The following is a 27,487-nucleotide window of genomic DNA, read 5'->3' as shown; positions in this document are numbered from 1 at the left end:
ATATGAGTAGAGATGAGCGTTGTTCTACTCGAGCTGTTCGCCAATCTCAAATTCGAGCTGTTTTGGGCGGTGTTCGAGCCGGTCGGCGAACACGAACAATTTGAGAAAAATTCGGCTGTTCGAGGTTATGTTCGATAACTGTTCGTGCACCAAAATCATAACTGGATTTTTTCTCAGTAATGATGAAAATTAATGTTAATACGCAGTTTGAGTGTACAGCGGGGCGGGGGGAGGGGCAGGGGATGGATCTCTGCAGGAACAATGAAGATCTCCATTTTTTTTTCTCTTTCCCGCATTTGCAGTGGGGAGGTGCAATCTGTCAGCCTATCAGCAGCGCACACACGGAGCGAAGTGCTTTTTTTCACACAAGCAAGGGCATGTGTGATTGGCAGTGTATGTCACATGTCCTTGCCCTATAAGACCAAGCCATTTTCCCCGTCGCCACCATTTTCTCACTGCTGCAGCTGCGTGTTAGACGGCACCGCTGTTGCTGAGTGCGCTATACCTTGTTAATTTCAAGCCAATTTTCGCACAAATATACAGATAGCTTGGGAGTAGGGAATAGTTGTGATTGCAGTCCTTTTAAGGACTAGGTTACAGCATTTCCTACGACTTTTATCAGGCAGGTCTGTGCTCTTAAATAGATAGATTGTGGGAGTAAAGACTAATTGTAATTGGAGTCCTTTTCAGGACTAGGTTACATCAGTTCCTATCAGTTTTTGCCAGGCAGGTCTGTGCCAGTGCTGTGCAAGTTTTTTTCACAGCATTTGGCTGAATCTAGCAAAGCTAATCCTTTTTGGCCTATTGCAGAGTGTGTTAGTCAGTGGAGTAGCCTATCTGTGTTGCAAGATATACCACCTGTGTATAGAATACCAATTTTTTTACTGCACCTAGTGAAGTAAAATCTTTTTGGCATAGCATCATTCTATTAGTCCATCTATACTGACCTCCATCAGGTTGCAAACTGAATATAATTTTTTTCTGCATCTAGCTCTGAAAAAATATTTGGGCTTCTAGCAGTGTGTGGGACTTGGTCTATTAGTCCATCTATACTGACCTCCATCAGGTTGCAAATTAAAAATAATTTTTTTCTGCATCTAGCTCTGAAAAAATATTTGGGCTTCTAGCAGTGTGTGGGACTTGGTCTATTAGTCCATCTATACTGACCTCCATCAGGTTGCAAATTAAAAATAATTTTTTTCTTCATTTATCTCTGAAAAAATATTTGGGCTTCTAGCAGTGTGTGGGACTTGTTCTATTAGTCCATCTATACTGACCTCCATCAGGTTGCAAATTAAAAATAATTTTTTTCTGCATCTAGCTCTGAAAAAATATTTGGGCTTCTAGCAGTGTGTGGGACTTGGTCTATTAGTCCATCTATACTGACCTCCATCAGGTTGCAAATTAAAAATAATTTTTTTCTGCATCTAGCTCTGAAAAAATATTTGGGCTTCTAGCAGTGTGTGGGACTTGGTCTATTAGTCCATCTATACTGACCTCCATCAGGTTGCAAATTGAATAAAAAAATTTTCTGCATCTAGCTCTGAAAAAATATTTGGGCTTCTAGCGGTGTGTGGGACTTGGTCTATTAGTCCATCTATACTGACCTCCATCAGGTTGCAAATTAAAAATATTTTTTTTCTGCATCTAGCTCAGAAAAAATATTTGGGCTTCTAGCAGTGTGTGGGACTTGGTCTATTAGTCCATCTATACTGACCTCCATCAGGTTGCAAATTAAAAATAATTTTTTTCTTCATTTAGCTCTGAAAAAATATTTGGGCTTCTAGCAGTGTGTGGGACTTGTTCTATTAGTCCTTCTATACTGATGTCCAGCAGGTTGCAAATTGAATATAATTTTTTTCTGCATCTAGCTCTGAAAAAATATTTGGGCTTCTAGCCGTGTGTGGGACTTGGTCTATTAGTCCATCTATACTGACCTCCATCAGGTTGCAAATTAAAAATAATTTTTTTCTGCATCTAGCTCTGAAAAAATATTTGGGCTTCTAGCAGTGTGTGGGACTTGGTCTATTAGTCCATCTATACTGACCTCCATCAGGTTGCAAATTAAAAATAATTTTTTTCTTCATTTAGCTCTGAAAAAATATTTGGGCTTCTAGCAGTGTGTGGGACTTGTTCTATTAGTCCTTCTATACTGACCTCCAGCAGGTTGCAAATTGAATATAATTTTTTTCTGCATCTAGCTCTGAAAAAATAGTTGGGCTTCTAGCGGTGTGTGGGACTTGGTCTATTAGTCCATCTATACTGACCTCCATCAGGTTGCAAATTAAAAATAATTTTTTTCTGCATCTAGCTCTGAAAAAATATTTGGGCTTCTAGCAGTGTGTGGGACTTGGTCTATTAGTCCATCTATACTGACCTCCATCAGGTTGCAAATTGAATAAAAAAAATTTCTGCATCTAGCTCTGAAAAAATATTTGGGCTTCTAGCAGTGTGTGGGACTTGGTCTATTAGTCCATCTATACTGACCTCCATCAGGTTGCAAATTAAAAATAATTTTTTTCTGCATCTAACCCAGCCAATAGTTTTGGCCTAATACCACAGTTTGGCCACTCAGCTCTGCTCGGTTACCATCCATTGTTTTTTTGTGGAAACAACTCCAGAGTTGTGAATTAGTTAACCACCAAAATGAGTGGAAAAAGGCCTGCTGCTGGTGGAAAGGGGAATAGGCGTGTTGGGAAGGGGAAAAAAGGTTGTGTCCGTGGGGTAGGTGCAGAAGAAAGACCATCTTCCAGCCAAACTAAAATGTCTACTTCTTTAAACGGACAATGTGATAAGATCCCTTTCTTACGGCCACGCAAATCGCTACAAGTTCCAGATGAGGCACAAAAACAGCAGGTGCTTCAACGGATATCAAGTGCTCCTTTAAGTGGGCTCTCCTCCACATCAACTTCAACATCACAAATACTCCAGTCCTCAAAGGTGTCACCCAAATCGCACTTGCTTCCTCACAGCTCCCAAATCTCCAGCTGCCCGTCTGAGTATGAGGTAGAACAGATGGTTGAGTCTGCAGAGCTGTTTACTCATACTATAGCCTGGGAATCAGAGGTCGACTCCAGCGCTTCTGTGAATCCAGAAGAGGAAATGATCTGCACTGATGCCCAGAATCTTTATGAGTCGGATCCAGGACCAGACGCAGAAGGTTCTGACCATAATGTAGACCCTCATTCCCAAACTGTAACTCCTGTTGGTGGAGACAATGAGGAAGACGATGATAAGACTCAAATACCTGATTGGAGCGACAACTTTAGTTTTTTGTCAGGGCAGGAACAGGTTGGCTCTGAGGACGACAGGTGTGATAACGCACAGGGTGATGATGATGAGGTCGGAGATCCCACTTACTGTCAACCCACAGTCAGCCAAGAGATGAGGTCAGCAGAGGAGGTGGAGGAAGATGCTAGTGACGAAGAGGTCAGGTTGCGCCTTCCTGGACAGAGACGTAGTACTGGAAGCACGTCAACAACTGCATCCTCAAACACAACTCTGCCTCTCACCACAAGTCGTGGTGGCTCTTCAGGTCGCATGGGTGCTAAGCCTTGCATAGCCTGGGCATTTTTTCAGATCGATAAAGATGACCCAACTCGTGTTATCTGTAACATTTGTCAGCAAAAGCTAAGTAGAGGCCAAAAAATACATAGTTTGAGTACTTCATGCATGAACCGGCACATGGACATGAAGCATAAGTTGCAGTGGGAAGCTCAGCGTGCTACAATGCGGTCTAGCCGGCCGGGCCAACCACCGTCTGCCATATCTTGTGCATCCGCGGCCTCTTCATCCTCTGTGACTGGGGGGACAGCAGTCACACCTGTTTTGGGGCGCAGACCTGCCACCTCTTTACCCGCAACAGCCAGCGTGATTGGCAGGTCATCATTTTCTTTGGAGGTGGTAACACCAGCTGGTGTTGAGCGCTGTCCGACATCGATAGCACCACCTTTGGATCAAGGCAACCTAACATGTCCGCCTGCATCTTCCTCACAGACCGGCAGTTTGCCGGGGACACCCTTATCAACCCCGTCTAAGCACAATAGCCAGCCCTCGGTCCCTCAGATGTGGACAAGTAAAAGACCATTTCCTCCTAGCCATGAGAAAGCTAAGAGGTTGAATTTCACCATCTGCAAGCTCTTGGCTACAGAAATGCTGCCTTTCCGCCTGGTGGACACAGAGGATTTTCGAGACCTTATGTCCGTCGCAGTGCCCCAGTACCAGATGCCCAGTCGGCACTACTTCTCAAAGAAAGGTGTGCCTGCGCTCCACCAGCATGTCGCACACAACATCACCGCTTCTTTGAGAAACTCTGTGTGTGACAGGGTGCATTTCACCACAGACACTTGGACGAGTAGGCATGGACAGGGGCGTTACATGTCGCTGACTGGGCACTGGGTATCTATGATGACAGCAGGACAAGGGGCTGCTGTCCAAGTCTTGCCGTCCCCACGAGTTGGGCGTCAATCCTCTTTATGTCATTTTTCCTCCACTGCTTCTGCCTCCTCAACCTCCTCTTGGTCTTCCACCTGCACCCAAAGGCTGTCTGGTCATGCCACAAGCTTTCTAACTGCGCAGAAGGGATCCTGCACACCTCCTTACTATGCTGGCAGTAGGGCTCAACGTCATCAGGCGGTTTTTACATTGAAATGTCTGGGAAATGTGAGTCACACAGCTGAGGAGTTGTGGTCAGCTCTGGAGAACCAATTTCATGAATGGTTGTCTCCACTGGACCTGAAACCAGGGAAGGCCGTGTGCGACAATGCTGCAAACCTGGGTGCGGCCCTTCGCCGGGGCAATGTCACACACGTGCCTTGTATGGCTCACGTGTTGAACCTGGTTGTCCAGCAATTTTTAGCCCACTATCCCAGACTAGATGGCCTTCTGCAGAGGGCACGGTCGCTGTGTGCTCACTTCCGCCGTTCGCATCCCGCAGCTCAGCGACTTATATCTCTACAGAAGTCGTTGGGCCTGCCACTTCACCGGCTAAAATGCGATGTGCCTACCCGGTGGAATTCAACTCTGCACATGTTGCAGCGACTGTGGCAGCACCGACAAGCCCTGGTGCAATACGTTCTGACGTATAGCCTGGGCCAACGAGATTCAGAGGTGGGGCAAATCACGCTGGAGGAGTGGTCTCAGATCAGGAACCTATGCACCCTTCTGCACAGTTTTGAAATGGCGACGAAGATGTTTAGTGCTGACGATGCCATTATCAGCATGACTATTCCGGTGATTTACATGCTGGAGCACATGTTAAACAGAATTCGGAGTCAGGTGGTGGCACAAGAGGAGGTGGAGGAAGTAGAGGAGGAGGAGTTGTATGCGGAAGGGCTAACATCTGCAAGGTCCAGACGGTCGGCAGCACCAAGGCGGCAGGCATGTGAGGGTGGGGGAGATGGTTTTACCAGGGCGCATGGTAGCAGCCAAACTAGTGAGGAAGGTGCAGGAGCCCAGGAAGAAGTGGAGGACCAACTGATGGAAGACTCATCAGATGAGGGAGACCTTGATCACATTTCTGTTGTGCGAGGTTGGGGGGAGAGGACAGAGGAAGGAAGCATGATTGTTACCTTGCCACCAACACAACAGGGACTTGGTGCTCCTGGATGCGCAACACACATGAGTGCCTTCTTGCTGCACTACCTGCAACATGACCCTCGAATTGTGAGAATTAGAAATAATCCTGACTACTGGGTTGCCACACTGTTAGATCCCCGGTACAAAAGTAAATTTGCAGAAATTATTCCTGCCATAGAAAGGGATGCACGCATGCAGGAGTATCAGCAGAGACTGTTGCAGAATCTTACATGTGCTTTTCCACAAAATACCAGTGGTGCACGTAGTGAATCTCACAGTTCCAACTTGCCAACCGTGGGACCGTCAAGTGTTCAGCACTCAAACCGTAACAGAACCACAGTATCTGCTGGTAACATCAATTTTGCGGAATCATTTCACCACTTTTTTAGCCCATCCTTTGCAAGGCCACAGGAGACAAGAAGTCTGACACATAGTCAACGCCTAGAGACGATGGTACAGGAGTATCTCCAAGTAAACATTGAAGCCACGACTGTGTCACTGGACCCTTGCTCTTTTTGGGCTTCCAATCTGGATAAATGGCCGGAGCTAGCCACTTACGCCTTGGAGATCTTGTCATGCCCCGCAGCCAGCGTTCTGTCTGAACGTGTGTTCAGCGCTGCTGGTGGTGTGCTGACAGATAAGCGCACGCGGCTCTCCACTGATAATGTAGACAGACTCACGTTCATAAAGATGAACAAATCATGGATCCGAAACGACTTTTCTACCCCTGTGTCATCCTGGGGAGAGTAAAAGCTTGATGATTGGTTAAAATCACCCTACCAACCGTTTTAAGCTTTCAAATTACTAATCATGTTTATCTGTATCTTGACTGGAAAATAATTTGGGCTTTGTAGCAGTGTGCAGCACTGATCCTATTAGGCCATCTATAATAAGCTTCACCAGATTTAAAATTAAAAATAATTTTTAGCTGCATCTAGCCCGGAAAATAATTTTGGGGCTCCGAGATGCGCAAGACACATAAGTGCCTTCTTGCTGCACTACCTGCAGCATGACCCTCATATTGTCAGAATTCGAAGTAATCATGACTACTGGGTTGCCACACTCTTAGATCCCCCAAACTTTTCGATCAACCTTTTCATTTTAATAAAGACCAAAAAAATGGTCATTTTTGAAATTATAAGCATTAGCAGGTTGTTAGAAACTGAAATCAAACAGTTTTCAACTCAAAACTTTATTCTAGGTGATGTTACATTTTCACATAGGACCCCTTGTTCGAAAGGAGCTTCTGAACTCTCTCGTCCATTGAATTTGTCAGGTTTTGGATGGTTTCTGCTTCAATTGTTTTGCATGAGGACAGAATACCCTCCCAGAGCTGTTGCTTAGATGTGAACTGCCTCCCGCCATCATAGACACTCCTTTTAATGATGCTCCAAAGGTTCTGAATGGGGTAGAGGTCAGGGGAGCATGGGGGTCACACCATAAGTTTGTCCCCTTTTATGCCCATATCAGCCAGAGATGCAGATGTTTTATGTGCAGCATGAGATGGTGCATTATCATGCAGAAAAATGATCTTGCTGTGAAATACCCGGTTCTTCTTCTTGAACCATGGCAGGAAGTGCTGTTTGAGAAAATCCACATACATTATGGAGTTCATCTTTAGCGCCTTCAGGGATCCTAAAGGGGCCGACAATCTCTCTCCCCATGATTCCAGCCCAAAACATTACTCCACCTCCTCCTTGTTGGCGCTGTAGCCGTGTTTGCGTGGGGTGTCCATCAACCAGCCATCCTCCACTCCATTCATCTGGACCATCGAGCGCTGCACGGCACTCATCCGTGAACAAAACAGTTTTGAAATCAGTCTTCATGTAATGTTTGGCCCACTGGAGCCGTTTCTGCTTGTGTGAAGTGGATAGAGGAGGTCGACAGGATGGCATATGCACAGCTGCAAACCTCTGAAGGACCCTGCATCTTGTTGTTCGGGGGACGTTGGAGGCACAAACAGCTTCAAAAACTTGTCTGCTGCTATGACAAGGCTTTTTTGCCGCTGCTGTTTCAACCTGACGTAATTGCCTGTAGGAAAGAGTCCTCAATTTGCCCTTATCAGCACGCACACGTGTGTACTGTGAATCAGCTACATACTTCTTGATTGCCAAGACACTTCATCCTGATCATCGCACAATGTTGATTGTAGTCATGCCTTGACCTAAACACTCCACAATTTGTTGCTTCTCAGCAGCCGACACATCCTTTTTCTTTCCCATTTTGGCAGAAAATGTAGGCTGCTTAATAATGTGAGAGAGCCTTCTTAAGTAGTCTTGCCTTTCATTGGACACACCTGCCAAACTAATTAGCACAGGTGTCTGCAATTGCTTACAGTGATATAAAGAGCCCTGACACACATCACCATCAATGAGTTTAACTGACAAACAAACAAATTCTTCCCTTATCACTCCTAAACACTTTTTGCATAATAATTTGGAACGCGGTGTACATGTGCTTTTCCACAAAACACCAGTGGTTCACGTAGTGAATCTTACAGTTCTAACTTGCCAACCGTGGTCTGTATGGAATTGTTCAATAAAGGGCCCAAAATTAAGATAACATAGATGGGAGAGGTCTCTATGAATAGGAATTCCTAAGTATTTGATACCCTGTGAGGGCCAGGCAAAGGGAAAGTTGGACTGGATGGAATCCTATATGGATTTAGGGAGGGAGACATCGAGGGCCTCAGACTTCGCTGCATTGATTTTAAAATTTTACCATGTAACAAAGTGATCTATTTCAGCCATAACAGCAGGGATGGATATATGTGATTGAGTGATATATACTAGGACATCATCAGCAAATAGAGAGCACTTGTACTCGGTGCCTCTCACCTCAATCCACCTAATATTGGGGTTATGGCGAATTGATGAGAGCAGGTGCTCCGTCACTAGGATGTATAAGAGAGGGGACAGAGGACATCCCTGCCTTGTCCCATTGGTGATTGTGAAAGGTGATGAAAATGTTCTGACGCACCCCCTGGGCCTTGGGACACCCGGAGCCGGACCCTTTTTGGTGGATGCTGGTGGTTGTAGTCTTCGTGGCGGCGATCCGGTTCTGTGGCTCAGGGCGGTCAAACCAGTGGCGGAACTATTTATGTGGTTTTGATGTTTAAATGTCCGACTACGCCACCCGTGGATTGCGGTCAGAGTGAACCGCCGCTACAGGGCAGACCGCTAAGGCTGGTGTTGTGGGTGCAGCAGAGCGTAGCATAACTCCCCACGGGAGGAGTATAGCCTCAGGGCAGTGTATGCGGAGGATGGGGGTGATGGTGCAGGGCAGCAGCAGTAACGACACGGAGTCAGTGATGCAGTTCAGGGCCTTTACTCACAGTTCTTATTATCCAGACCACGTCTGCAGGTAACGGCTGCCCACGTCGTACTGTGCTCACCAGGTGAGGGGCTCAGACAACTCCCAGATAACTTTGGAGCGCTTCACAGGACCCCCTTTGTGTGTCCTTTGTCTGGCCTTTCTTACCAACACTTCTGTCCGGCTGCCTCGGGCCTCCTCTTGGTAAACTTGGCGCCAGTTTCCCTGACCCTATGTGGTGCCTTCCTAGCGGGTGGAGCAAGGGGCTGCGCCACATAAAATGTCAGAGCCTCCGGTTTCTAGCTGAGGGTCGTTTCCTGCCTCCACTAGTTCGGGGACCGGTCTCCCCCTTTGGCCTGACCCCTCCACGCAGGTGGATTCGGGGCGTGCGGTGGCGACTCGCCCGTCCGCACCCCTGGGATCCCTTCATTCCTCGTTCCTGGAGCCTTCTCCGCTCATCTTCCTTCCTTCTCCCTCTTGCAGGCCTGGGCCTCTGTTACTAGGCCCGCCTCCGGAGCAGAGCTCATGCAGAGCCCCTGCTCCCTGTCACTTCTGCTCAGACTTCTCTGCACTGAACTAAGATGGTGCCCACCTTTTATACTCCCTTCTCAATGCACCCAGGAACTGCTTCCTCCCTGCTCCTGCACTGCAGGGTTCCCCTTCCTCAGTGTTCCCTCCCCCCACTCCAGCCAGGGACAGGGACTGTCGTGCCCATCTCAGGGGCATATTGGTCGCCCTGCCCCACGGCAATGTGGTGTAATGCATGCAGGTGTCGGGTCCTGATCCACACTCCATCCTTATCTGAGAGTGAGATATCACACCTCTGGGTGAGGTGCAATACGTCTGTAGCAACCGAGCCCTCGGTGCTACAGTTCCATTTATCTTCAGCCTAGGTGACGTATTGTGATACAGGGCCGTGATTTTGGCTATAAAAGGGTCCCCTAGACCCCTACCCCAAGCTTTTTAAGAGAATCATATATGGCGTGCCAGGAGACTCTATGGAATGCTTTCCCAGCATCCAACGAGAGTATCTACTTACAAATTTTTAACTGCATCTAGCCCAGGAAATACTTTGTGCCTAGTAGCAGTGTCTGCTAGTCAGCGGATTATCCCGGCTGTTAAGCAAGCTACACCACCTGTAGTTTGGACACTTAATTTTTTCAAAGGAAATGCTTCGGGACCACGGGATACTTAGTGAAGAGCATCAGGAGGCACCCCAAGGCATAGGGGCTGGGACTGGCACTAGGATGCCTTGCGGTGGACAGCCGAGCTCGATCCTTATAAAAGCTTTTTAACTGCAGCAGCTTTAGTGGACGCTACTGGAGCTGGAATTACGCGGCTGCTGGCATGAGACTTGCCCTCCAATAGATCCTTGTAAATGGATTTAAAGTGTATTCATTCAAATTAGAGGGACAATTTAAATTAAAAAGCTTAGAGCTGCCTCCACCACAGGGGGGCTCTCTCGACCCACCAGCGGACAGGCACCAGTATTGGGAGAGGGGGGCTGGCCGTCAGGGTTCACCGCGGCTCTGGCACAAACCCGGCGACACGGAGGTGGCACGGGCAGGAGCGGACTGGCCGTCTCGGCTTCTCACTTTTTGGATTTTAGAAGGGCATGACATGCCTATATCTGTGTCTCCCCCTCCTTTTACTCCTCCACCTCTTTTCTTTTCGCATGACTATATGTACTTGTCACTTTTCCATGTGTTAGTTGTGTCTTCTGAGCAGTTTGTCAGCTTTTGGACACCTTTGAAGGTGTTTTCTATGTGTTTCTATGTGTTTTTGTTTGCCTGCCATTGGTTTTAACGGTGTTCGAAGGTGTTTGACGAACAGTTCGACGAACAGTTCGGCGAACACACGGGTGTTCGACGAACCGAACCGAACTCGAACACTACGGGGGTGGCTCAACACTACATATGAGCAGTGTGTGGTACTCATTCTATTGGGCCATCTATACTAAGCTCCACAAGCTTTCAAATTACTAATAATTTTTAGCTGCATCTTGCCTGTAAAATTATTTTGGGCATATTTGCAGTGTGTGGTACTCATTCTATCAGGCCATCTATACTAAGCTCCACCAGCTTTCAAATTACTAATAATTTTTAGCTGCATCTTGCCTGTAAAATTATTTTGGGCATATTAGCAGTGTGTGGTACTCATTCTATTAGGCCATCTTTACTAAGCTCCACCAGCTTTCAAATTACTAATAATTTTTAGCTGCATCTTGCCTGTAAGATAATTTTGGGCATATTAGCAGTGTGTGGTACTCATTCTATTAGGCCATCTATACTAAGCTCCACCAGCTTTCAAATTACTAATACTTTTTAGCTGCATCTTGCCTGTAAAATTATTTTGGGCATATTAGCAGTCTGTGGTACTCATTCTATTAGGTCATCTATACTAAGCTCCACCAGCTTTCAAATTACTAATAACTTTTAGCTGCATCTTGCCTGTAAAATTATTTTGGCATATTAGCAGTGTGTGGTACTCACTCTATTAGGACATCTATACTAAGCTCCACCAGCTTTCAAATTACTAATAATTTATAGCTGCATCTTGCCTGTAAAATAATTTTGGGCATATTAGCACAGTGTGGTACTCATTCTATTAGGACATCTATACTAAGCTCCACCAGCTTTCAAATTACTAATAATTTTTAGCTGCATCTTGCCTGTAAAATTATTTTGGGCATATTAGCAGTGTGTGGTACTCATTCTATTAGGCCATCTATACTAAGCTCCACCAGTTTTCAAATTACTAATAATTTTTAGCTGCATCTTGCCTGTAAAATTATTTTGGGCATATTAGCAGCGTGTGGTACTCATTCTATTAGGCCATCTATACTAAGCTCAACCAGCTTTCAAATTACTAATAATTTTTAGCTGCATCTTGCCTGTAAAATAATTTTGGTCATATTAGCAGTGTGTGGTACTCATTCTATTAGGCCATCTATACTAAGCTCCACCAGCTTTCAAATTACTAATAATTTTAAGCTGCATCTTGCCTGTAAAATTATTTTGGGCATATTAGCAGTGTGTGGTACTCATTCTATTAGGTCATCTATACTAAGCTCCACCAGCTTTCAAATTACTAATAACTTTTAGCTGCATCTTGCCTGTAAAATTATTTTGGGCATATTAGCAGTGTGTTGTACTCACTCTATTAGGCCATCTATACTGAGCTCCACCAGCTTTCAAATTACTATTAATTTATAGCTGCATCTTGCCTGTAAAATAATTTTGGGCATATTAGCAGTGTGTGGTACTCATTCTATTAGGACATATATACTAAGCTCCACCAGCTTTCAAATTACTAATAATTTTTAGCTGCATCTTGCCTGTAAAATTATTTTGGGCATATGAGCAGTGTGTGGTACTCATTCTATTGGGCCATCTATACTAAGCTCCACAAGCTTTCAAATTACTAATAATTTTTAGCTGCATCTTGCCTGTAAAATTATTTTGGGCATATTTGCAGTGTGTGGTACTCATTCTATTAGGCCATCTATACTAAGCTCCACCAGCTTTCAAATTACTAATAATTTTTAGCTGCATCTTGCCTGTAAAATTATTTTGGGCATATTAGCAGTGTGTGGTACTCATTCTATTAGGCCATCTATACTAAGCTCCACCAGCTTTCAAATTACTAATAATTTTTAGCTGCATCTTGCCTGTAAGATAATTTTGGGCATATTAGCAGTGTGTGGTACTCATTCTATTAGGCCATCTATACTAAGCTCCACCAGCTTTCAAATTACTAATAATTTTTAGCTGCATCTTGCCTGTAAAATTATTTTGGGCATATTAGCAGTCTGTGGTACTCATTCTATTAGGTCATCTATACTAAGCTCCACCAGCTTTCAAATTACTAATAACTTTTAGTTGCATCTTGCCTGTAAAATTATTTTGGCATATTAGCAGTGTTTGGTACTCACTCTATTAGGACATCTATACTAAGCTCCACCAGCTTTCAAATTACTAATAATTTATAGCTGCATCTTGCCTGTAAAATAATTTTGGGCATATTAGCACAGTGTGGTACTCATTCTATTAGGACATCTATACTAAGCTCCACCAGCTTTCAAATTACTAATAATTTTTGCTGCATCTTCCTGTAAAATAATTTTGGCCATATTAGCAGTGTGTGGTACTCATTCTATTAGGCCATCTATACTAAGCTCCACCAGCTTTCAAATTACTAATAATCTTTAGCTGCATATTGCCTGTAAAGTAATTTTGGGCATTTTAGCAGTGTGTGGTACTCATTCTATTAGGCCATCTATACTAAGCTCCACCAGCTTTCAAATTACTAATAATTTTTAGCTGCATCTTGCCTGTAAAATAGTTTTTGACATATTAGCAGTGTGTGGTACTCATTCTATTAGGCCATCTATACTAAGCTCCACCAGCTTTCAAATTACTTATAATTTTTAGCTGCATAATTTTGGGCATATTAGCAGTGTGTGGTACTCATTCTATTAGGCCATCTATACTAAGCTCCACCAGCTTTCAAATTACTACTAACTTTTAGCTGCATCTTGCCTGTAAAATAATTTTGGGCATATTAGCAGTGTGTGGTACTCATTCTATTAGGCCATCTAAACTAAGCTCCACCAGCTTTTAAATTACTACTAATTTTTAGCTGCATCTTGCCTGTAAAATAATTTTGGGCATATTAGCAGTAGAGATGAGCGTTGTTCTACTCGAACTGTTCGCCAATCTCAAATTCGAGCTGTTTTGGGCGGTGTTCGAGCCGGTCGGCGAACACGAACAATTTGAGAAAAATTCGGCTGTTCGAGGTTATGTTCGATAACTGTTCGTGCACCAAAATCATAACTGGATTTTTTCTCAGTAATGATGAAAATTAATGTTAATACGCAGTTTGAGTGTACAGCGGGGCGGGGGGAGGGGCAGGGGATGGATCTCTGCAGGAACAATGAAGATCTCCATTTTTTTTTCTCTTTCCCGCATTTGCAGTGGGGATGTGCAATCTGTCAGCCTATCAGCAGCGCACACACGGAGCGAAGTGCTTTTTTTCACACAAGCAAGGGCATGTGTGATTGGCAGTGTATGTCACATGTCCTTGCCCTATAAGACCAAGCCATTTTCCCCGTCGCCACCATTTTCTCACTGCTGCAGCTGCATGTTAGACGGCACCGCTGTTGCTGTGTGCGCTATACCTTGTTAATTTCAAGCCAATTTTCGCACAAATATACAGATAGCTTGGGAGTAGGGAATAGTTGTGATTGCAGTCCTTTTAAGGACTAGGTTACAGCATTTCCTACGACTTTTATCAGGCAGGTCTGTGCTCTTAAATAGATAGATTGTGGGAGTAAAGACTAATTGTAATTGGAGTCCTTTTCAGGACTAGGTTACATCAGTTCCTATCAGTTTTTGCCAGGCAGGTCTGTGCCAGTGCTGTGCAAGTTTTTTTCACAGCATTTGGCTGAATCTAGCAAAGCTAATCCTTTTTGGCCTATTGCAGAGTGTGTTAGTCAGTGGAGTAGCCTATCTGTGTTGCAAGATATACCACCTGTGTATAGAATACCAATTTTTTTACTGCACCTAGTGAAGTAAAATCTTTTGGGCATAGCATCATTCTATTAGTCCATCTATACTGACCTCCATCAGGTTGCAAACTGAATATATTTTTTTTCTGCATCTAGCTCTGAAAAAATATTTGGGCTTCTAGCAGTGTGTGGGACTTGGTCTATTAGTCCATCTATACTGACCTCCATCAGGTTGCAAATTAAAAATAATTTTTTTCTTCATTTAGCTCTGAAAAAATATTTGGGCTTCTAGCAGTGTGTGGGACTTGGTCTATTAGTCCATCTATACTGACCTCCATCAGGTTGCAAATTAAAAATAATTTTTTTCTTCATTTAGCTCTGAAAAAATATTTGGGCTTCTAGCAGTGTGTGGGACTTGGTCTATTAGTCCATCTATACTGACCTCCATCAGGTTGCAAATTGAATAAAAAAAATTTTCTGCATCTAGCTCTGAAAAAATATTTGGGCTTCTAGCAGTGTGTGGGACTTGGTCTATTAGTCCATCTATACTGACCTCCATCAGGTTGCAAATTAAAAATAATTTTTTTCTTCATTTATCTCTGAAAAAATATTTGGGCTTCTAGCAGCGTGTGGGACTTGTTCTATTAGTCCATCTATACTGACCTCCATCAGGTTGCAAATTAAAAATAATTTTTTTCTGCATCTAGCTCTGAAAAAATATTTGGGCTTCTAGCAGTGTGTGGGACTTGGTCTATTAGTCCATCTATACTGACCTCCATCAGGTTGCAAATTAAAAATATTTTTTTTCTGCATCTAGCTCTGAAAAAATATTTGGGCTTCTAGCAGTGTGTGGGACTTGGTCTATTAGTCCATCTATACTGACCTCCATCAGGTTGCAAATTAAAAATAATTTTTTTCTTCATTTATCTCTGAAAAAATATTTGGGCTTCTAGCAGCGTGTGGGACTTGTTCTATTAGTCCATCTATACTGACCTCCATCAGGTTGCAAATTAAAAATAATTTTTTTCTGCATCTAGCTCTGAAAAAATATTTGGGCTTCTAGCAGTGTGTGGGACTTGGTCTATTAGTCCATCTATACTGACCTCCATCAGGTTGCAAATTAAAAATAATTTTTTTCTGCATCTAGCTCTGAAAAAATATTTGGGCTTCTAGCAGTGTGTGGGACTTGGTCTATTAGTCCATCTATACTGACCTCCATCAGGTTGCAAATTGAATAAAAAAAAATTCTGCATCTAGCTCTGAAAAAATATTTGGGCTTCTAGCAGTGTGTGGGACTTGGTCTATTAGTCCATCTATACTGACCTCCATCAGGTTGCAAATTGAATAAAAAAATTTTCTGCATCTAGCTCTGAAAAAATATTTGGGCTTCTAGCGGTGTGTGGGACTTGGTCTATTAGTCCATCTATACTGACCTCCATCAGGTTGCAAATTAAAAATAATTTTTTTCTGCATCTAGCTCTGAAAAAATATTTGGGCTTCTAGCAGTGTGTGGGACTTGGTCTATTAGTCCATCTATACTGACCTCCATCAGGTTGCAAATTAAAAATAATTTTTTTCTGCATCTAGCTCTGAAAAAATATTTGGGCTTCTAGCAGTGTGTGGGACTTGGTCTATTAGTCCATCTATACTGACCTCCATCAGGTTGCAAATTAAAAATATTTTTTTTCTTCATTTATCTCTGAAAAAATATTTGGGCTTCTAGCAGCGTGTGGGACTTGTTCTATTAGTCCATCTATACTGACCTCCATCAGGTTGCAAATTAAAAATATTTTTTTTCTGCATCTAGCTCTGAAAAAATATTTGGGCTTCTAGCAGTGTGTGGGACTTGGTCTATTAGTCCATCTATACTGACCTCCATCAGGTTGCAAATTAAAAATAATTTTTTTCTGCATCTAGCTCTGAAAAAATATTTGGGCTTCTAGCAGTGTGTGGGACTTGGTCTATTAGTCCATCTATACTGACCTCCATCAGGTTGCAAATTAAAAATAATTTTTTTCTGCATCTAGCTCTGAAAAAATATTTGGGCTTCTAGCAGTGTGTGGGACTTGGTCTATTAGTCCATCTATACTGACCTCCATCAGGTTGCAAATTGAATAAAAAAAATTTCTGCATCTAGCTCTGAAAAAATATTTGGGCTTCTAGCAGTTTGTGGGACTTGGTCTATTAGTCCATCTATACTGACCTCCATCAGGTTGCAAATTGAATAAAAAAATTTTCTGCATCTAGCTCTGAAAAAATATTTGGGCTTCTAGCGGTGTGTGGGACTTGGTCTATTAGTCCATCTATACTGACCTCCATCAGGTTGCAAATTAAAAATAATTTTTTTCTGCATCTAGCTCTGAAAAAATATTTGGGCTTCTAGCAGTGTGTGGGACTTGGTCTATTAGTCCATCTATACTGACCTCCATCAGGTTGCAAATTAAAAATAATTTTTTTCTGCATCTAGCTCTGAAAAAATAATTGGGCTTCTAGCAGTGTGTGGGACTTGGTCTATTAGTCCATCTATACTGACCTCCATCAGGTTGCAAATTAAAAATAATTTTTTTCTTCATTTATCTCTGAAAAAATATTTGGGCTTCTAGCAGCGTGTGGGACTTGTTCTATTAGTCCATCTATACTGACCTCCATCAGGTTGCAAATTAAAAATAATTTTTTTCTGCATCTAGCTCTGAAAAAATATTTGGGCTTCTATCAGTGTGTGGGACTTGGTCTATTAGTCCATCTATACTGACCTCCATCAGGTTGCAAATTAAAAATAATTTTTTTCTGCATCTAGCTCTGAAAAAATATTTGGGCTTCTAGCAGTGTGTGGGACTTGGTCTATTAGTCCATCTATACTGACCTCCATCAGGTTGCAAATTAAAAATAATTTTTTTCTTCATTTATCTCTGAAAAAATATTTGGGCTTTTAGCAGCGTGTGGGACTTGTTCTATTAGTCCATCTATACTGACCTCCATCAGGTTGCAAATTAAAAATAATTTTTTTCTGCATCTAGCTCTGAAAAATTATTTGGGCTTCTAGCAGTGTGTGGGACTTGGTCTATTAGTCCATCTATACTGACCTCCATCAGGTTGCAAATTAAAAATAATTTTTTTCTGCATCTAGCTCTGAAAAAATATTTGGGCTTCTAGCAGTGTGTGGGACTTGGTCTATTAGTCCATCTATACTGACCTCCATCAGGTTGCAAATTAAAAATAATTTTTTTCTGCATCTAGCCCAGCCAATAGTTTTGGCCTAATACTACAGTTTGGCCACTCAGCTCTGCTCGGTTACCATCCATTGTTTTTTTGTGCAAACAACTCCAGAGTTGTGAATTAGTTAACCACCAAAATGAGTGGAAAAAGGCCTGCTGCTGGTGGAAAGGGGAATAGGCGTGTTGGGAAGGGGAAAAAAGGTTGTGTCCGTGGGGTAGGTGCAGAAGAAAGACCATCTTCCAGCCAAACTAAAATGTCTACTTCTTTTAGCGGACAATGTGATAAGATCCCTTTCTTACGGCCACGCCAATCGCTACAAATTCCAGATGAGGCACAAAAACAGCAGGTGCTTCAACGGATATCAAGTGCTCCTTTAAGTGGGCTCTCCTCCACATCAACTTCAACATCACAAATACTCCAGTCCTCAAAGGTGTCACCCAAATCGCACTTGCTTCCTCACAGCTCCCAAATCTCCAGCTGCCCGTCTGAGTATGAGGTAGAACAGATGGTTGAGTCTGCAGAGCTGTTTACTCATACTATAGCCTGGGAATCAGAGGTCGACTCCAGCGCTTCTGTGAATCCAGACGAGGAAATGATCTGCACTGATGCCCAGAATCTTTATGAGTCGGATCCAGGACCAGACGCAGAAGGTTCTGACCATAATGTAGACCCTCATTCCCAAACTGTAACTCCTGTTGGTGGAGACAATGAGGAAGACGATGATAAGACTCAAATACCTGATTGGAGCGACAACTTTAGTTTTTTGTCAGGGCAGGAACAGGTTGGCTCTGAGGACGACGGGTGTGATAACGCACAGGGTGATGATGATGAGGTCGGAGATCCCACTTACTGTCAACCCACAGTCAGCCAAGAGATGAGGTCAGCAGAGGAGGTGGAGGAAGATGCTAGTGACGACGAGGTCAGGTTGGGCCTTCCTGGACAGAGACGTAGTACTGGAAGCACGTCAACAACTGCATCCTCAAACACAACTCTGCCTCTCACCACAAGTCGTGGTGGCTCTTCAGGTCGCATGGGTGCTAAGCCTTGCATAGCCTGGGCATTTTTTCAGATCGATAAAGATGACCCAACTCGTGTTATCTGTAACATTTGTCAGCAAAAGCTAAGTAGAGGCCAAAAAATACATAGTTTGAGTACTTCATGCATGAACCGGCACATGGACATGAAGCATAAGTTGCAGTGGGAAGCTCAGTGTGCTACAATGCGGCCTAGCCGGCCGGGCCAATCACCGCCTGCCATATCTTGTGCATCCGCGGCCTCTTCATCCTCTGTGACTGGGGGGACAGCAGTCACACCTGTTTTGGGGCGCAGACCTGCCACCTCTTTACCCGCAACAGCCAGCGTGATTGGCAGGTCATCATTTTCTTTGGAGGTGGTAACACCAGCTGGTGTTGAGCGCTGTCCGACATCGATAGCACCACCTTTGGATCAAGGCAACCTAACATGTCCGCCTGCATCTTCCTCACAGACCGGCAGTTTGCCGGGGACACCCTTATCAACCCCGTCTAAGCACAATAGCCAGCCCTCGGTCCCTCAGATGTGGACAAGTAAAAGACCATTTCCTCCTAGCCATGAGAAAGCTAAGAGGTTGAATTTCACCATCTGCAAGCTCTTGGCTACAGAAATGCTGCCTTTCCGCCTGGTGGACACAGAGGATTTTCGAGACCTTATGTCCGTCGCAGTGCCCCAGTACCAGATGCCCAGTCGGCACTACTTCTCAAAGAAAGGTGTGCCTGCGCTCCACCAGCATGTCGCACACAACATCACCGCTTCTTTGATAAACTCTGTGTGTGACAGGGTGCATTTCACCACAGACACTTGGACGAGTAGGCATGGACAGGGGCGTTACATGTCGCTGACTGGGCACTGGGTAACTATGGTGACAGCAGGACAAGGGGCTGCTGTCCAAGTCTTGCCGTCCCCACGAGTTGTGCGTCAATCCTCTTTATGTCAAAGTTCCTCCACTGCTTCTGCCTCCTCAACCTCCTCTCGGTCTTCCTCCTGCACCCAAAGCCTGTCTGGTCATGCCACAAGCTTTCTAACTGCGCAGAAGGGATCCTGCACACCTCCTTACTATGCTGGCAGTAGGGCTCAACGTCATCAGGCGGTTTTTACATTGAAATGTCTGGGAAATGTGAGTCACACAGCTGAGGAGTTGTGGTCAGCTCTGGAGAACCAATTTCATGAATGGTTGTCTCCACTGGACCTGAAACCAGGGAAGGCCGTGTGCGACAATGCTGCAAACCTGGGTGCGGCCCTTCGCCGGGGCAATGTCACACACGTGCCTTGTATGGCTCACGTGTTGAACCTGGTTGTCCAGCAATTTTTAGCCCACTATCCCAGACTAGATGGCCTTCTGCAGAGGGCACGGTCGCTGTGTGCTCACTTCCGCCGTTCGCATCCCGCAGCTCAGCGACTTATATCTCTACAGAAGTCGTTGGGCCTGCCACTTCACCGGCTAAAATGCGATGTGCCTACCCGGTGGAATTCAACTCTGCACATGTTGCAGCGACTGTGGCAGCACCGACAAGCCCTGGTGCAATACGTTCTGACGTATAGCCTGGGCCAACGAGATTCAGAGGTGGGGCAAATCACGCTGGAGGAGTGGTCTCAGATCAGGAACCTATGCACCCTTCTGCACAGTTTTGAAATGGCGACGAAGATGTTTAGTGCTGACGATGCCATTATCAGCATGACTATTCCGGTGATTTACATGCTGGAGCACATGTTAAACAGAATTCGGAGTCAGGTGGTGGCACAAGAGGAGGTGGAGGAAGTAGAGGAGGAGGAGTTGTATGCGGAAGGGCTAACATCTGCAAGGTCCAGACGGTCGGCAGCACCAAGGCGGCAGGCATGTGAGGGTGGGGGAGATGGTTTTACCAGGGCGCATGGTAGCAGCCAAACTAGTGAGGAAGGTGCAGGAGCCCAGGAAGAAGTGGAGGACCAACTGATGGAAGACTCATCAGATGAGGGAGACCTTGATCACATTTCTGTTGTGCGAGGTTGGGGGGAGAGGACAGAGGAAGGAAGCATGATTGTTACCTCGCCACCAACACAACAGGGACTTGGTGCTCCTGGATGCGCAACACACATGAGTGCCTTCTTGCTGCACTACCTGCAACATGACCCTCGAATTGTGAGAATTAGAAATAATCCTGACTACTGGGTTGCCACACTGTTAGATCCCCGGTACAAAAGTAAATTTGCAGAAATTATTCCTGCCATAGAAAGGGATGCACGCATGCAGGAGTATCAGCAGAGACTGTTGCAGAATCTTACATGTGCTTTTCCACAAAATACCAGTGGTGCACGTAGTGAATCTCACAGTTCCAACTTGCCAACCGTGGGACCGTCAAGTGTTCAGCACTCAAACCGTAACAGAACCACAGTATCTGCTGGTAACATCAATTTTGCGGAATCATTTCACCACTTTTTTAGCCCATCCTTTGCAAGGCCACAGGAGACAAGAAGTCTGACACATAGTCAACGCCTAGAGACGATGGTACAGGAGTATCTCCAAGTAAACATTGAAGCCACGACTGTGTCACTGGACCCTTGCTCTTTTTGGGCTTCCAATCTGGATAAATGGCCGGAGCTAGCCACTTACGCCTTGGAGATCTTGTCATGCCCCGCAGCCAGCGTTCTGTCTGAACGTGTGTTCAGCGCTGCTGGTGGTGTGCTGACAGATAAGCGCACGCGGCTCTCCACTGATAATGTAGACAGACTCACGTTCATAAAGATGAACAAATCATGGATCCGAAACGACTTTTCTACCCCTGTGTCATCCTGGGGAGAGTAAAAGCTTGATGATTGGTTAAAATCACCCTACCAACCGTTTTAAGCTTTCAAATTACTAATCATGTTTATCTGTATCTTGACTGGAAAATAATTTGGGCTTTGTAGCAGTGTGCAGCACTGATCCTATTAGGCCATCTATAATAAGCTTCACCAGATTTAAAATTAAAAATAATTTTTAGCTGCATCTAGCCCGGAAAATAATTTTGGGGCTCCGAGATGCGCAAGACACATAAGTGCCTTCTTGCTGCACTACCTGCAGCATGACCCTCATATTGTCAGAATTCGAAGTAATCATGACTACTGGGTTGCCACACTCTTAGATCCCCCAAACTTTTCGATCAACCTTTTCATTTTAATAAAGACCAAAAAAATGGTCATTTTTGAAATTATAAGCATTAGCAGGTTGTTAGAAACTGAAATCAAACAGTTTTCAACTCAAAACTTTATTCTAGGTGATGTTACATTTTCACATAGGACCCCTTGTTCGAAAGGAGCTTCTGAACTCTCTCGTCCATTGAATTTGTCAGGTTTTGGATGGTTTCTGCTTCAATTGTTTTGCATGAGGACAGAATACCCTCCCAGAGCTGTTGCTTAGATGTGAACTGCCTCCCGCCATCATAGACACTCCTTTTAATGATGCTCCAAAGGTTCTGAATGGGGTAGAGGTCAGGGGAGCATGGGGGTCACACCATAAGTTTGTCCCCTTTTATGCCCATATCAGCCAGAGATGCAGATGTTTTATGTGCAGCATGAGATGGTGCATTATCATGCAGAAAAATGATCTTGCTGTGAAATACACGGTTCTTCTTCTTGAACCATGGCAGGAAGTGCTGTTTGAGAAAATCCACATACATTATGGAGTTCATCTTTAGCGCCTTCAGGGATCCTAAAGGGGCCGACAATCTCTCTCCCCATGATTCCAGCCCAAAACATTACTCCACCTCCTCCTTGTTGGCGCTGTAGCCGTGTTTGCGTGGGGTGTCCATCAACCAGCCATCCTCCACTCCATTCATCTGGACCATCGAGCGCTGCACGGCACTCATCCGTGAACAAAACAGTTTTGAAATCAGTCTTCATGTAATGTTTGGCCCACTGGAGCCGTTTCTGCTTGTGTGAAGTGGATAGAGGAGGTCGACAGGATGGCATATGCACAGCTGCAAACCTCTGAAGGACCCTGCATCTTGTTGTTCGGGGGACGTTGGAGGCACAAGCAGCTTCAAAAACTTGTCTGCTGCAATGACAAGGCTTTTTTGCCGCTGCTGTTTCAACCTGACGTAATTGCCTGTAGGAAAGAGTCCTCAATTTGCCCTTATCAGCACGCACACGTGTGTACTGTGAATCAGCTACATACTTCTTGATTGCCAAGACACTTCATCCTGATCATCGCACAATGTTGATTGTAGTCATGCCTTGACCTAAACACTCCACAATTTGTTGCTTCTCAGCAGCCGACACATCCTTTTTCTTTCCCATTTTGGCAGAAAATGTAGGCTGCTTAATAATGTGAGAGAGCCTTCTTAAGTAGTCTTGCCTTTCATTGGACACACCTGCCAAACTAATTAGCACAGGTGTCTGCAATTGCTTACAGTGATATAAAGAGCCCTGACACACATCACCATCAATGAGTTTAACTGACAAACAAACAAATTCTTCCTTTATCACTCCTAAACACTTTTTGCATAATAATTTGGAACGCGGTGTACATGTGCTTTTCCACAAAACACCAGTGGTTCACGTAGTGAATCTTACAGTTCTAACTTGCCAACCGTGGTCTGTATGGAATTGTTCAATAAAGGGCAAAAAATTAAGATAACATAGATGGGAGAGGTCTCTATGAATAGGAATTCCTAAGTATTTGATACCCTGTGAGGGCCAGGCAAAGGGAAAGTTGGACTGGATGGAATCCTATATGGATTTAGGGAGGGAGACATCGAGGGCCTCAGACTTCGCTGCATTGATTTTAAAATTTTACCATGTAACAAAGTGATCTATTTCAGCCATAACAGCAGGGATGGATATATGTGATTGAGTGATATATACTAGGACATCATCAGCAAATAGAGAGCACTTGTACTCGGTGCCTCCCACCTCAATCCACCTAATATTGGGGTTATGGCGAATTGATGAGAGCAGGTGCTCCGTCACTAGGATGTATAAGAGAGGGGACAGAGGACATCCCTGCCTTGTCCCATTGGTGATTGTGAAAGGTGATGAAAATGTTCTGACGCACCCCCTGGGCCTTGGGACACCCGGAGCCGGACACTTTTTGGTGGATGCTGGTGGTTGTAGTCTTCGTGGCGGCGATCCGGTTCCGTGGCTCAGGGCGGTCAAACCAGTGGCGGAACTATTTATGTGGTTTTGATGTTTAAATGTCCGACTACGCCACCCGTGGATTGCGGTCAGAGTGAACCGCCGCTACAGGGCAGACCGCTAAGGCTGGTGTTGTGGGTGCAGCAGAGCGTAGCATAACTCCCCACGGGAGGAGTATAGCCTCAGGGCAGTGTATGCGGAGGATGGGGGTGATGGTGCAGGGCAGCAGCAGTAACGACACGGAGTCAGTGATGCAGTTCAGGGCCTTTACTCACAGTTCTTATTATCCAGACCACGTCTGTAGGTAACGGCTGCCCACGTCGTACTGTGCTCACCAGGTGAGGGGCTCAGACAACTCCCAGATAACTTTGGAGCGCTTCACAGGACCCCCTTTGTGTGTCCTTTGTCTGGCCTTTCTTACCAACACTTCTGTCCGGCTGCCTCGGGCCTCCTCTTGGCACCAGTATTGGGAGAGGGGGGCTGGCCGTCAGGGTTCACCGCGGCTCTGGCACAAACCCTGCGACACGGAGGTGGCACGGGCAGGAGCGGACTGGCCGTCTCGGCTTCTCACTTTTTGGATTTTAGAAGGGCATGACATGCCTATATCTGTGTCTCCCCCTCCTTTTACTCCTCCACCTCTTTTCTTTTCGCATGACTATATGTACTTGTCACTTTTCCATGTGTTAATTGTGTCTTCTGAGCAGTTTGTCAGCTTTTGGACACCTTTGAAGGTGTTTTCTATGTGTTTCTATGTGTTTTTGTTTGCCTGCCATTGGTTTTAACGGTGTTCGAAGGTGTTCGACGAACAGTTCGACGAACAGTTCGGCGAACACACGGGTGTTCGACGAACCGAACCGAACTCGAACACTACGGGGGTGGCTCAACACTAATTAGCAGTGTGTGGTACTCATTCTATTTGGCCATCTATACTAAGCTCCACCAGCTTTCAAATTACTAATAATTTTTAGCTGCATCTTGCCTGTAAAATTATTTTGGGCATGTTAGCAGTGTGTGGTACTCATTCTACTAGGCAGTCTATACTATGCTCCACCAGCTTTCAAATTGCTAATAATTTTTAGCAGCATCTTGCCTGTAAAATAATTTTGGGCATATTAGCAGTGTGTGGTACTCATTCTATTAGGCCATCTATACTAAGCTCCACCAGCTTTCAAATTACTAATAATTTTTAGCTGCATCTTGCCTGTAAAATAATTTTGGGCATATTAGCAGTGTGTGGTACTCATTATATTAGGCCATCTATACTAAGCTCCACCAGCTTTCAAATTACTAATAATTTTTAGCTGCATCTTGCCTGTAAAATTATTTTGGGCATATTAGCAGTGTGTGGTACTCTTTCTATTAGGCCGTCTATACTAAGCTCCAACAGCTTTCAAATTACTAATAATTTTTAGCTGCATCTTGCCTGTAAAATTATTTTGGGCATATTAGCAGTGTGTGGTACTCATTCTATTAGGCCATCTATACTAAGCTCCACCAGCTTTCAAATTACTAATAATTTTTAGCTGCATCTTGCCTGTAAAATTATTTTGGGCATATTAGCAGTGTGTGGTACTCATTCTATTAGGCCATCTATACTAAGCTCCACCAGCTTTCAAATTACTAATAATTTTTAGCTGCATCTTGCCTGTAAAATAATTTTGGTCATATTAGCAGTGTGTGGTACTCATTCTATTAGGCCATCTATACTAAGCTCCACCAGCTTTCAAATTACTAATAATTTTAAGCTGCATCTTGCCTGTAAAATTATTTTGGGCATATTAGCAGTGTGTGGTACTCATTCTATTAGGTCATCTATACTAAGCTCCACCAGCTTTCAAATTACTAATAACTTTTAGCTGCATCTTGTCTGTAAAATTATTTTGGGCATATTAGCAGTGTGTTGTACTCACTCTATTAGGCCATCTATACTGAGCTCCACCAGCTTTCAAATTACTAATAATTTATAGCTGCATCTTGCCTGTAAAATAATTTTGGGCATATTTGCAGTGAGTGGTAATCATTCTATTAGGACATATATACTAAGCTCCACCAGCTTTCAAATTACTAATAATTTTTAGCTGCATCTTGCCTGTAAAATTATTTTGCGTATATGAGCAGTGTGTGGTACTCATTCTATTGGGCCATCTATACTAAGCTCCACAAGCTTTCAAATTACTAATAATTTTTAGCTGCATCTTGCCTGTAAAATTATTTTGGGCGTATTAGCAGTGTGTGGTACTCATTCTATTAGGCCATCTATACTAAGCTCCACCAGCTTTCAAATTACTAATAATTTTTAGCTGCATCTTGCCTGTATGATAATTTTGGGCATATTAGCAGTGTGTGGTACTCATTCTATTAGGCCATCTATACTAAGCTCCACAAGCTTTCAAATTACTAATAATTTTTAGCTGCATCTTGCCTGTAAAATAATTTTGGCCATATTAGCAGTGTGTGGTACTCATTCTATTAGGCCATCTATACTAAGATCCACCAGCTTTCAAATTACTAATAATTTTGAGCTGCATATTGCCTGTAAAGTAATTTTGGGCATATTAGCAGTGTGTGGCACTCACTCTATTAGGCCATCTGTACTAAGCTCCACCAGCTTTCAAATTACTATTAATTTTGAGCTGCATATTGCCTGTAAAATAATTTTGGGCATATTAGCAGTGTGTGGTACTCATTCTATTAGGCCATCTATACTAAGCTCCACCAGCTTTCAAATTACTAATAACTTTTAGCTGCATCTTGCCTGTAATATAATTTTGGCCATATTAGCAGTGTGTGGTACTCATTCTATTAGGCCATCTATACTAAGCTCCACCAGCTTTCAAATTACTAATAATTTTTAGCTGCATCTTGCCTGTAAAATAATTTTGGCCATTTTAGCAGTGTGTGGTACTCATTCTATTAAGCCATCTATACTAAGCTCCACCAGCTTTCAAATTACTAATAATTTTGAGCTGCATATTGCCTGTAAAGTAATTTTGGGCATATTAGCAGTGTGTGGAACTCACTCTATTAGGCCATCTATACTAAGCTCCACCAGCTTTCAAATTACTAATAATTTTTAGCTGCATCTTGCCTGTAAAATAATTTTGGGCATATTAGCAGTGTGTGGTACTCATTCTATTAGGCCATCTATACTAAGCTCCACCATCTTTAAAATTACTAATAATTTTTAGCTGCATCTTGCCTGTAAAATAATTTTGGGCATATTAGCAGTGTGTGGTACTCATTCTAATAGGCCATCTATACTAAGCTCCACCAGCTTTCAAATTACTAATAATTTTTAGCTGCATCTTGCCTGTAAAATAATGTTGGGCTTATTAGCAGTGTGTGGTACTCATTCTATTAGGCCACCTATACTAAGCTCCACCAGCTTTCAAATTACTAATAATTTTTAGCTGCATAATTTTGGCCATATTAGCAGTGTGTGGAACTCACTCTATTAGGCCATCTATACTAAGCTCCACCAGCTTTCAAATTACTAATAATTTTTAGCTGCATCTTGACTGTAAAATAATTTTGGGCATATTAGCAGTATGTGGAACTCATTCTATTAGGCCATCTATACTAATCTCCACCAGCTTTCAAATTACTAATAATTTTTAGCTGCATCTTGCCTGTAAAATAATTTTGGGCATATTACCAGTGTGTGGTACTCATTCTATTAGGCCATCTATACTAAGATCCACCAGCTTTCAAATTACTAATAATTTTTAGCTGCATCTTGCCTGTAAA

This window comes from Phyllobates terribilis, unplaced genomic scaffold (genome assembly GCF_046119375.1).
Source record: "Phyllobates terribilis strain yellow unplaced genomic scaffold, ASM4611937v1 Scaffold_9__5_contigs__length_417890890, whole genome shotgun sequence".
In the NCBI taxonomy this organism is placed as follows: Eukaryota; Metazoa; Chordata; class Amphibia; order Anura; family Dendrobatidae; genus Phyllobates; species Phyllobates terribilis.
Note: the sequence above shows the minus strand (reverse complement) of the source record.